This window comes from Trachymyrmex cornetzi, unplaced genomic scaffold, assembly GCF_001594075.2.
Source record: "Trachymyrmex cornetzi isolate Tcor2-1 unplaced genomic scaffold, Tcor1.1 scaffold26, whole genome shotgun sequence".
Taxonomy (NCBI): Eukaryota; Metazoa; Arthropoda; class Insecta; order Hymenoptera; family Formicidae; genus Trachymyrmex; species Trachymyrmex cornetzi.
In genome coordinates, this window is record NW_017297270.1 from 265143 (window position 1) to 278371 (window position 13229).

A 13229-nucleotide genomic window follows, 5' to 3' on the forward strand; every position below is an offset into this window, starting at 1 on the left:
CGCGCTCGCGAGCAGGATAAAGAACGCGCGTTCATTGGACGACATTACGAGCGGGATTCGCCGCTGTCAAAATGATGGAGTGGCCCACCCAGCCAGACGGACTCTTCTGCAGTCAGAATAATCAGTCTTCCCGGCTTGTAGCGTCACCCCTTTTCCACCACGTCGCATCCCTCCCACACCTCCAAAGCCACTCGTGCCGCGCGGGAATCTGTCCAGAATCGTCGTAGCTACTCTTGGCGCACCGTGCGTTCGTAATGCCGAACGAAATCTAAACGTACAGCGAACTATGTGGTACTTGGTCGATTTTCTGACAAATAGAAATATCCACGGTAAACCATTCGCACACTTTTTCTTCAATTCCTTTATTGGTGATGTGTCACATGAATATTTTTCTATTTTCATTCCTTTTTTCATTGTCATGTCACCGCGGTGATATAATATATCTATTATGCATTTCTAAGAAATTGTTCCCAGCACACGTGGATATTACGTTATTCACCCCTATATAACGCGTGACATTTTCCGAATCACCCCATGAAACAGCGAGATAATTCCCGCCTAAAAAATTCACGCGGTGAAGTCGAATTTCGTCGAAAAATCGAGAACACATGCTCCCAAGACATCCCTACTTTTTGATCCTCGAGCTTCCACGTTTTGGGGGAAAAAAAATTGAACGATCTATCTTCGCGCGCCTTTCTCGGCGACCCTCTCGCCTCGATTCCGTATTGGTGAAGCGCCAATAGGCTTGCGTGTGCGGCTTCGCGATACGCGTACAAAGCCGTCGATATCGAGATCCGATATCAGAGAGGGGGTGTACAAAGGGAGAGGAACAGTGGTACTCTTCCAGTTGGGCAAGGGAGAGAGGAGACGGCAACCTTTCAGATTTGTTGCTGGGAAACATTCGATTTTTCTCGTCATCGGCAAAGGGAGGCTCTTTTTCTCTTTCGACGAGGACGACGACGGGCAGGAGGTGAAATACGATGGAGGACGCGGAAAGAGCGTCGAATGTGTGGAAATGATGGATTACCATTTATGCTTTTAACTCGTGGCGAAAAAGGGGAGGTTCCCTTTTGTCGCGAGCTATTTGCGTACGTCTTTAATGAGGGTTAAATATACGGTTCTCTCTCCCTTTGTCTGTTTAACATTTCGATCACAATAACAGGTCACATAACGTCGTATTTCATTGAATGATCTGAATGGTGTGGTTAACTATTGTGTCCATGCTAATAACGGTGTCCATTATCTCTACGCAAACGATTGCAATAACGTCCGTTGTCAGCAATTACGATTATCTCGTGTTCCATCCGCACATTATAATTGTCGGAGTAATGAATATCTATCTTCACATCGAGGCATTATGCATACTGCTGATGTATGCAGCTACGACGTCAGAGCTACGACAAAAGTCGCATATATTCGCACTTTTTCTTGTGACATACCACATACGTTGAAATAAACGAGCTCACTCGTATGCCGCTGGTCGCGATAAAGTGTACTCATAAAATGTACCGAGAACTCCGTTCGTGAATCGTGAATTAATAAATAGATGCGGAAGTTAATCAACCGTCCCGTAAAAGTTTACTTTTGTCGGAAATGTTGAACATTAAATTACACGGCCGTTTAGGTTAAATTGCAGTCTGCACTATTGAATTGCGGCATGTCTGAAAGTTTTTCCGCGTGCCAGCGAAAAGTTCATCTATTTCGGCCACCATACTGCCAAGAAAAAAATTACATGCAATTTTTCGTTTCTGACGTGATAATGCGATATGTTCGTAGAGCGACCGATGTAAAGGTTCAAAGGTGAAAGGTAGAATAATGTTCGAACTTAAGTAAAAATAGTTGATTTTCGATAATAAAAATAAAATTGCCAGCTGTATTGACAAATTAAATCGGTCATTTCAGAAATTTTATAAGTAAACAATTCTACTATAATACTAAAAGATAATTAAAAATATATAAAAATGCATTATCTCGTAAATTAAGAGAATAGAACATATCACTTAAAACTTACTTTTAAAGAGAAAACTAATTTTGATAATATTGATTTATGTTGTTTCTGAACAAAATGCATTTTTGTACATATATAATATAGAGCTCTTTAATTAAGAAATTCTGTAGCTAACAGAATTCTATAGTTGTAGCTTACAAAAGATATTTAACTTTATTGTTAAAAAATATATACAAAATTCGTTAAAAAAAAACAAACGTAATATTAATTTTCAATATACTAAAAAATGATACATTATTGAGTATATTTTTACAGAGTAAGAAAAATCAAGTATAAGTCACCATAAGTCTGTTTCTCATGTGAATGACAGTTTTACAGATTTGATTTTAGAAAAGGAATGTTTAGTCAATGTGGTTTGTGAAAAAAATTATTCTGTATTTATCTAATTTTGAATCTACATATTTAAATTTTGACAAAAATTGACTAATGGGATTTCTAAAATAAATTTCCATTAACTGACAAATAAACTATATTTCACGTACAGGGTGGGGAAAAAGTATGGAAGCAAACAATTATTTCCGAAACTATTCATTTTTCGACAAAATGTCTTAGACATAATTTTTATGGTATGAAAAGATGTATTATGTGGCATAGACGGCATGACCTTGAAATGACCCTTACGAGCTGCATACAAATAACGTAAAAAATTTCAAATGGAACTCGTCAGTTTTTGTTACAGATTCGTGTAGCTGATGTCGAAACGTTTACAAAACACTGCATATGAGCCCCATTCCCTTAAAAACACTCCCAGTTAAGAAACAATTGTTATTTGTATGTAAGAAACAATTACGTTATTTGTATGCAGCTCGTAAGGGTCATTTCAAGGTCATGCCGTCTATGCCACATAATACATCTTTTCATACCATAAAAATTATGTCTAAGACATTTTGTCGAAAAATGAATAGTTTCGGAAATAATTGTTTGCTTCCATACTTTTTCCCCACCCTGTATAGTATGATGATCGATATTACGAAATTCAATCTATTTCAAGCAGCTGATGTACACATAAAAGAGATAAAGTATGGATGATGTTACAAGATAATATCCGCGGACGTTTTGTTCGTCCCGCGAGATAGATATTCTCTGTCGGGCCGAAATTTTGTCCGGGTGGGTGGAAGCGAAAACAACATTTCCTCTGGCAATAAAGCTCGCTCGTAGGGATCGAATAAGCGAGGGGTGCGCGCTCGGCTTAAGGGTGCGTGAAGAGGACTCGGTCTCTGTAGCGCGATGGTCCTCATGGCTTGCATATTTCAGAGCTCGATACAGTGAATGTAGGTCTAACAATGGCACATTGTTATTCGGACCTGTCGCGGCTGCCAACCAAAGTGGAGCAGGGTGGCTGCGCAGGGGAAGATTGAGCCGCCGGCCACGAGGGATACAGAGGGTTCGCGCGGCAGTGAAGCTCGAAAGATGGCTATACGCGGGCAAAAAAAAAAGATGGTGTAATATTTTTAATGGAGGGTGTCTCGGGTGATCTACGGCACGTTGCATTGTTTCTATGAGACGCCTCGTGCATTGTATCTTCCCCGTTTCTCAACCCTCTTTTCTCACCTGCCTTCTTCTTGTCCGCCATACTCACCCCTTTCCATGCCACTCATAGTCGCGAAAGTGTCTCCGAAAAATCTCATACCACCGAGGACGATTCAGTTTGGAATGCAAAATGCACATCGCAGATATTTTTTCCAACACATGCGTTAAGTGTTAATTGCTGTTAATTAACGATAAAAAATCACACAACTTCTCGCGACTCTTTTGATAAATAGCGAATATTCTTGCGAATTGTAGATCGCGAAATTCGTAACCACAATAAGTCGCGCGCGAAGAAAAATGGTTCCTATAAAAGCAAGATGGTACTAAGGTATAAAAGGAAAATCAACAGCGGCGGATACAACAATCGCGATAGCGGGTTTGTATCGCAATGTATTAATTATTAAATGTAATGGGGAGGGACGGTTATTGAGGTACCCTCGTCGTTGTATTCGGGACGGGAACAATGCCCCAAATTACGGTACTCCGCCGCGCCGTATATACTCGGGTTGAAGGGAAAAAGAGTGTGAGATCCATTGCCGGTTTCTCTCCCGGACGCGGTAAGATTATATATATATGCGCGATCACTTTTCCGGCTTTAACGCCCAGCTTTTATGTTGCTCGCAATTACCCCGGTGGAAAGCATTAGCCCGTAAACAATGGCCGCACGGCAAACAGATTAATAATCCTTGTCGGGATTAAGCCAGTACGTATTATTTAACTCTTTAATTGAACGTTAGGTGCTTTTTCAATCTAATCGCAAAGTATATTGTTAACAAATTTCGAATCTTTAATTTAAACGCTGGAATCACCGGCCCCAATCGCCTCGATTTTCCTTTTATCTCTACCCCACTTCATGCCCTATAATGATTTTTATATACTACGTACATACGTAATGTTCCGTGCACACCATTCATTCGCTGTCCGCAAATTTTTATCGCCCCGTTGTTGAATCGAATGTTCAATTTTACTTTTTCTACCGTGGAGTCTTCTGTTTTTCTCAGTTTCTCGCTATATTAATATTTTGCATGCTAGTTCTATTGCTTTTTCTATATTCAGAAATCGCCATCTCTCTTATCCTCTGTTTCTCTCTCTCTTGTTCTCTTTTCGTTCTCCCTCTTCCGCTGGTTCGATAACATCTACAACATGCGCGAAAGTATACCAACGATAACCCAGTGCCCATAATAAAAAGCAACGACAAGGTTTTAGTCAAACGCGTCGCTTAGCGAACACGTTTACTCCGTGGTAACGCTGATTTATTCATGATCGTCGTGTTTATCGCGCACCACGCCAGTATAAACGTCGGCAAAAAAATGTTAATGTTGACACGGGTTAATTGTAGAAAATTTATGCACACGAGGTGTATCTTTTTATTGCGTTTTCTTGTTTTACACACCTTGGCTTAGACAAAAATAGTCTCTGGAAGCCACAATCAACCGTCACAAAGGGAACACTTTTAGCTCAGATAAGTGTTCTTATATTTCGGAAATAGACTCAGAAGCAACGTCATAAGATCCTGTTGAATTTTGTTCATGAATTAAGTCGGTTCTATAATAGGTATAGTAAGCCTTAAATTAAGATATGGATCAATTATAATCGATTATTCTCCTCACCGTGATTAATCAATTTCTTGCGGCTTAAAGGCTTATTAATCCTATTGTACAGAATCCTGATTGACCAGAGATTCGATATTGAGTTGGTTAGGTTAGATTAGTTGGCTCTGCCGTCATATTGTTCCTTATGAGTATTCAATACAGGTACTGATTGACTGTCTAACCCGGTTCCACCAATATAGGTTAACTTTAATCTTAATTAGACTTATTCTTCATCTTTTCCTAGTTCCAAAAATTAGAAAAGGATAAAGAGTAAAGCTAAACCGAGATTAAAGTTAATCTACATTAATAGAAACGAATATGATCAGCGCCATTTTAGTTCCTTACTATGATAGCCAATCAAACCATCAGATCATAGTATTTTTTAATCTTTGTAAACAGCCACTCAGGCCATACCCTTCTATGACTACATTTACATGGCATCCTTAATCGGATTTAATAACATCCGTAGTTATGAAACTGACCAATCACAGTCATTCTATTTTTCAGAGCTATAATTGGCCAGTTTCACAATTACGAATGTTATTAAACTCGATTAAGGATATTGTGTAAACGTACTGAAGGATGAGTTTTCTGATCATCTATACGGGATTCAACTATTACAGACCTGCAGATCTTAGATGTCATATTTAACATAGAACTTGGTTGCGCTTCGACACCCGACGTGTAAGCGCATACAGGATCGTCCCGACAAAGAGCTTGATCTCTACCCCTTTTTTTTTCATCGATGGAAAGTTTTCCAAGAGAACGGGGAAAAAGTTGCCGTCGGCCCGCTCGTCGACGGTGTAAAGCAGAATTATGTCGCGCTGTTATAGCAGAACATAAGGCTGTCTTTTTACGGAGTTACGGTCGAGACGTGGGGTTTAGGTAGTAAAGGCGCGAGTGAACGAGCGACTACTAAAGGTTACCCAAAGTTTCGTTGTTGGAGAAAACCATTAGCAACAGCGTGTATTCTCTTTCGTGCATGAGTACAGGCGACACACTTTCGTCACCGGCTTTGTTATGACCGTCGTCGAGCGGAATCTGTTTTACAAGTATCACGGACCAAGAGCCCACCTCAGCAGTCACCTCGCGGGGTGATAAAAATTGTCCACGCGTGGCCTATCACGACGAGCTTTCCTCGCCAAGCTTGGCGTAGCTGACAAAACGCGAAAATTCAGGAACATTTTCGTCCCGCATGGTCGTTTGTTCGGCCCGTCGCGTGCGCGTCAAACAAAGGTGTGCACGCACGCAATTCGCTGCGTACGAAAAATCAACTTTTTTTTAAATATTATAAAAATACTCGGGATGAATAAAACACGAATTAATTTCTGAGCCCGGCCTTTCCTTCGTGAAATATTTTGTTGATTTTTCAAAAATATAATAAAGCAAACTTCGAGACAAAAACTGGCTTTCCTTCGTGATTATATTTAAAAAAAAAATTAAATGCTCGGATGTTTTGTAGCGGAACAAAAAAAAATGAATATTTAGTTTCAAGTACTATTGAGGGATGCTTTTTTATCCCGCGGACATGTGAAACGCATAGCTTGCGTTGGAAAGCTCTGCGGTTTATGGTTGTTATTCCTGGCATATTATATTTACTGGCATATTTGACAATGATACGTAAAAGTGCGGAATAAATACCAATTAGCGCCGAGAGGTTGCAATATGAAATATCGGATATGTATATTTTGCGTAGCCTGTTATAATTAAAAACTCCAGAATGCCTTTTACCTTTTGCCTTCTAAAGTTGACATCGTATATTGTAAATTTTTTAATAAAAATATCGAGAACAAATATACTATAAATGTAATAAACGACATGTAAAAAGCTACGCAGTAAACAATGCATCAACCAGACGAAAAAAAATCTCAAATTTCTTTGCCTTTTCTAAGTTCATGCGTTCTCCAAGTCCTAGCTTTTCCGTAACACAATTCTATTTATAAACAGATATATCACCGTGAAATTTCGCTCGCGGTGCATGCCAAGGTATTTACGCGCGCGTTCAAATTAAATCCCGTCGACGTTCCGAGCACAAAAGCGAAATCATTCGAACGAGGACAGGAATAGTGATAAAAGCGGCTACGTAAAAGCAGTCGGAAATGTCTAAATTAATCTAAATTGCGAACTAACATGGAACCGAGGAAAGGTGTACGACGGGCGGGAAGCCACGTAAAAATACCTCTTAATTCCGGGTACGGATTTCTAGACTGCGACGGAAAGCTTTCCGCGAGACTAGAAACTCAAGAAAAGTGTATTTCGAAAGGTTAAAAGTGGATTGTGAAGCTGACGATGCCTCCAAAACTTTGTGATCGCGTAAAAATAAATTGATCTGGAAACAGTGCAACAATTACATAAAAGTGAATCCGTAACGAGATTACGCTAATGTTTATGTTTTAAAAATTAAGTAAAAGTTGATACATTCAACGGACGGGGTATTATGTAGAAAATTTCGTCTTCAGCACCCATTATTAAAACACATTTTCAATTTTAATGTAATTTCAGTGAATTTGATATTCAAACATGTATCAATATATTATTTCAATTTCCATATAATTTTGCACATTCCAAGCGCGTAATTGAAAGCGTCTAATTGCTCATACAGTTTACTTTAACGATATTTATTTTGGCTATAATTAGATCTCTCTTAATAATGATCTATTTTTGGGCGGAATGTCGTCACATTATGACACGCCCACGTTTTTATCGCTTGTCCGAAATACTTATTTTTATCTCGCTCATTCTTGCTCTAAACAGCGCGGTTATATACTCGTTGCAAGGTGGCGAGCTTGACTCTAAATTAATTACTAAACAAAGCCAAGGCGCCGCGATGCATGGCGTCTTTATTATATACGAGTTCGCCAACCGGGCATTTACTTAACCGACACATCACCCCCAGAGGCTGTCGCTTTTAACTCATAAATATATTCCCTATACCTCTCCCCCTCTCTTTTTCTTTCTCCTTAAATTTGATCTTTTCTAACTATTTCGTACTTTTGATTCGTTAATTTAGTTTAGTTCGCATTCAATTATATTATCTATATATCGTGTAATTAACATCGGAAGACTTCTAAGTCTAAGACTATTAATTTCTTTCGCAAATAATAACAAATGCTTCTTATATTTACGAAATCAATAAGAAAAGTAGGACAAGGCATACCGAAATTTTAAAAAAATTCCCGGATTTTTCAGGTATTTTTGTTCAAGATTTTAGGTAAAATTAGAGACTTTTAAAATGCAACTTTTAAAAAAATAAATTAGAGTGCAAGCAACGTAAACAAATATTATACATTGGAAATTAGTAAAAGGCAAGCATTTAACCGAACTATTCATTTTCTATAATTGAAGCTGCCAAACTTATATATAGGATAGTATAGGGAAATCACTAAAATATGACATCAGCGAGTTATTTTATTATTCTGCTGAGTATTGTCTTCTACTGTCACTCTGATTTTTTATAAAACTAGCGAGACATGAATGACAAAAGAAATGTACGTAAATATACGCGGATGTATATATCATATTTATTGTCAACATTTTGAATTATCAATAAAAAAAATAATAAAAAAAAAATGTTTTAAAAAAGAGACAGTAAAATTCCAAAAAATTTTCTCTGAGTATCAATAAAATTTCATAAAAATTTCTAATTTTTTAGAAAAAAAAATTAATTTATATTATAGAATTATATAAAAATGAAAAAAAAATCCCTTTAAAATTTCAGGTTTTCTAGATTTTTCAAGTAGTGAATACTGTAGTAGTAAAATTTTAGTTCAGATTCATAATTAAATCAAGACATAGTAAGCTAAAAAAAAAAATATTAATGTCAAAAGTAAAAATACAGAATCATTACATAAGTTTTTAAAGATTCAATTGCACGATGAGTAAGAATGAAGAAACTGATGTGATTCGCATAAGTCATTCGTCCTACATTGAAAACGCATGATTGAAAACAATATTTTAATCGAGAGTAAAAGGCATCGAGCTGACGTTTCGTGGCAGCCGTCGTCGCAGATTTGTTCCTTCGTTCATACAAAATTGATTTCTCGTTCCAAGCGGGTGAAGGCTGGCACGACGTTTGTCTTGTGTTTGGACCGCAAAATTTCCGGCATCATCGTCGCTCACGTAGAGACAGAGGCCGATGCACGAGCAGTGCATTGCCGAGGCTTTCACGGTGATTGCTTTTTCGGTGTCGTTTGTCAGCCCGGACGCTCGGTGAGAAATCATTCGACCGTAGACGAAGCGAACGCGCCGTGAAGCCCTCCGCGGAGCATCTTTGCATTCCCCGTGGAAGCACCACCGTCACTTTCTTTCTTTTTTTTTTACCCAAGAAAGATGCAAGGGTAATTTTAATGTTGCTTTTATATATGAGTATCGGCGTTTAATTAATTTTAGAGTTGAACGGAATGTTTAAATCAAATAAATTTAGAAAGGCCAAAGCTCAAGGTTAGATCTTGTGTCTATTAATATTTTATGTGTAAATTTTAAATACATCTTCCAGTTATATAAACTGCGCGCCGAATATTGCCAGACTTGCAATCATAAACTGAAGCTAAAATTACAGTATTGTTAAATTGATCGTCCATTTAATAATGATGCTCTTAAGCATCTTAAAATACTGCGAAGAACTTATTGCAAAAAAATATTAACCCAGCCAAGGTCTGAATCTGGAACCTCCCGATCATTCGAAACAAGTTCCAATTTGACTATTGAAGCATGTGGCAATGTTTATCGCGATAACTAGTATGTGTAAGGAAAGAACGTATTGAAAGGTCAATGTGTATAAAAAATAATCTAGATCGCTATTTGAATAAATCAAATAAATACAGAAAGGCCAAATAGAGATATTTATAGTTACAGCTATAAAAACATATATGCTAATAAAATTACGGTTTGCTAGAAACGCTTGAAGAAATGTACTTTCTTTATGGACTGCATTCGAGTTTTTTTATTTAGAACGGAAATTAGAACAGAAACAAAATTAGTGCAGTCTTTTGTTTTAGAATGAATAATTAATATGAAATATAACGCTCTTTTGATGAGCGGAAATATCATTTCTGTTTTGAAAAACATTCACTGTCACAATCAAGAATTATTTTAATGTTTGATACAAATAGTTTTATCTCTGACAACAGTATTATTTTAATAATTGAAGAAAGACTTTAAATGTATGTATATTTTTAAGTTTACATTAAATATAAATTCTAGATGTTTATTTTTAACATAGCTCGCAATTAATTTTTCTTTGACGAAATTTAATTTACGTTAGTAGTAAATTTAGCAAATATATGTATAATATTCCCTTGCTTGAAGTGAACATTATAAAAGTAATATATACCTACAGATATATATATAAATATATATAAATAAAAATAAATATTAAAAATTAAATCTTCATGTAGCAAGTTGGAAACGACTTCTGGAAATAGAATCTTGCGTGGCGTATGAAAGAAAGTATACATTAAGTGTACATAAAAAAAGTCATTTTAACTTCTCGTTCTATGCGTTTTACGATCGTATCCATTTAATGAAGTACTAATGACATCGTGAGAAGGTAACATAAAATTTGCGTACAGAAATTTCTCAGAAATACGATGAATTTCGTTCTCAAGCAACCGCGATCCTGTAAATCCCGTGGATTGTAAAGTTTCCACAGTCACGTGTGCGAGAAGTTTCCACGTGTCAAGAAAAAGCATCGGTGGCGACGAAGCGCGTCGCCGGGCTATTTACTCCCTTATTTATTATTTTTCGTGCAGGCCATCATCACCTCGCACCCTCCCTCTCTTTTCCACCCGTCCCGATATACACGTGAAACTTTCCCGAAGGATTCCCCGTGGGATCGGTGTCCGTTTCCACCGCGAAGTTGCGCCCCCAGGGGTGGTGGCAACGGCAGTTCGGTAACTCAGAGGAGGGAGGACTAGGGATGTCCTCGGGAGGGAGGTAGATAGACCGACACGATGGCATCGGAAAACTTACGGAGTTACGACGTCGACGACGCGAATTGGCGGGGCTGGTTAACGATAATACTAGCTCCGCTCGACGTCGCTCTCGACTCTCCCACGGCGGAATTGAAAGACGACAGTGAGAAGACAATATGACATGCCGCGGCACGGGTTCGCCAAGCACGCGCTTCGAAGCCACCGCTGTATCGTTCTCGACGGATTTCCAAGTCGAAACGTTCCACATTGATCATTTCGAGTCAACAAATCCATAGATTGCTTCAGCAGTAATATTTAAAAAGAAATGTGAGTTAATTTTGACGTGCTAGAGCGAACATAATGGCCGAGTTCAAGTCGGATGAAGCTGTTTACGATTGATTGTGCGATTAATTGGATCTACAAAATCTAAAGGGAGAGGAACACTAACAGAGTCAAGTGACTCTCTCTCTATGATTAGCTGGAATAATTCTTACTTAAGATCATAAAATTTATGATTAATTAGAATAATTCCTGCTTAGAAGTATTATGATCTGCAATTGGCTGGAGTAATTCTTTCTTGCTTAGAAGCAAAGAATCTGAAACTGACTAAAGTAATTCTTACTTAGGATCGCGTGATTAGCTGGCGCCTCTTTCCTATAGACTCTCTATTGAGTCTATAAATGAAAACTAATCATGTTTGATCACTCGACAAACAAGCTAGCAGTTTTGTAGTGACTTGAACACATCTAATAATAGTGTAGAACGTAAATTGGTATACACAATAGCTGCGTTCAGAAGATAAAGTCGCTCAATGAGCACTCGTTCTTTAATAAGATTGATTCTTGCTTTTATATTTTTTATAGATCTAAATATACATAATAAAGAATCACTGAGCTCTTGGTGAACGGCTTTGTCTTCGGAACTGTTGACGTGAATAGACCTAACTGAATTCCGTTAATTGATTCGCCAGTTCAATTCGGGTGCTAATTAATTCGTTGACAAATTTCATTCGAAACGGCCGTGCGGCCCCAAATTGCGCAGTGAGTTAACTAGTTCCGATGATGACCGGCAGCATACGATGACATACGCAAGTTGCAAGTAGTATGCAGGACCGTGTGTCACGTAGACGAAGGGTTTGGCGGGTGTAGCGGGATAAACCGTCGCGCCCGAGGGATCGTTCATAAATTATGGACGCATTAATTATAACGGAGTTTGCGGACGCGAGTGTTTAGATTGACTTGACGACGAAATGGCCATGGCGTTCCACCCGCTCTCGCATGATCGTGCACGCCGTATATGTGTTTGGATTCTGATCAAAGATATTTATATGCAAGGATGTCGGCTTAATTAATTAGCCCACATAAACAACATACTGTCGAAGCTAATTTAACAACTATTGTATTGACAGGAGTCTCTGGTTTCATGCTTGCCCACCTTCGGCTAACGCCTCGAGGCATCGAAGTCACCGTATCGATGGGACGTAAAGCGACGGGTGTATCCTTGCTTCACAGATGAGTATGTAAAACTGAGGAAAATGTTTTGATTGAACTGACAAAACATAGATCAACAAGAATGGCATTTTGATGAGATCCGTAGACATAGAAGAATACACTGAGAAAAATTTCTGATGGAAAATGGACAAACTAGAAGATTCTGATTACATCAATCAGAATTTTGGTTATATCAACTAGAATTCTAGATTTAACAAAAATTAGTTTTTAGAAAATTCTGATTCGTCCATTTTCAATCAGAATTCCAATTAATTCAACCAGACATTTTTCTCAGTATGGACTTATCTGTTCTTGACGTCTACACTCCATTAGAAAAAGTTGAGTATTTCTCTTTAACTCGATATTTTAGAAAGAGAGAGCGATATGTTATTACCTCTTTCTTTCTAAATCGAGAGTAACAACTTTATAAGAATGCGCCGAAACACTACTGTGTCTATCAAGAGACACAGTAGTGTTTCGGCGCCAAGAGCACGCGTGCACGTCACGAATAGCACAAGACTGGCCGTGTATCTTTATTCTTATTACGTCTATATGATGTGAGACCAAATAGAATTTTTTATTATCATAAAAGAAATTCTATTTGGTCTCGCTAATCAAAATGTCATTTTTGTTAGTACGTTTTCATTTTATCAAAATTTTTTTTCAGTGTAACATTATTACGTCAATTTTCATCGAT

The 13229-nt window shown here is 37.9% G+C and overlaps 1 protein-coding gene across 3 annotated transcripts in view; it reads right to left on the reverse strand.

Moving 5' to 3' along the window:
- heph (polypyrimidine tract-binding protein 1 heph) overlaps window positions 1-13229 on the reverse strand; it is a 377608-nt gene that overhangs the window by 63671 nt on the left and 300708 nt on the right. The window lies entirely within an intron of this gene.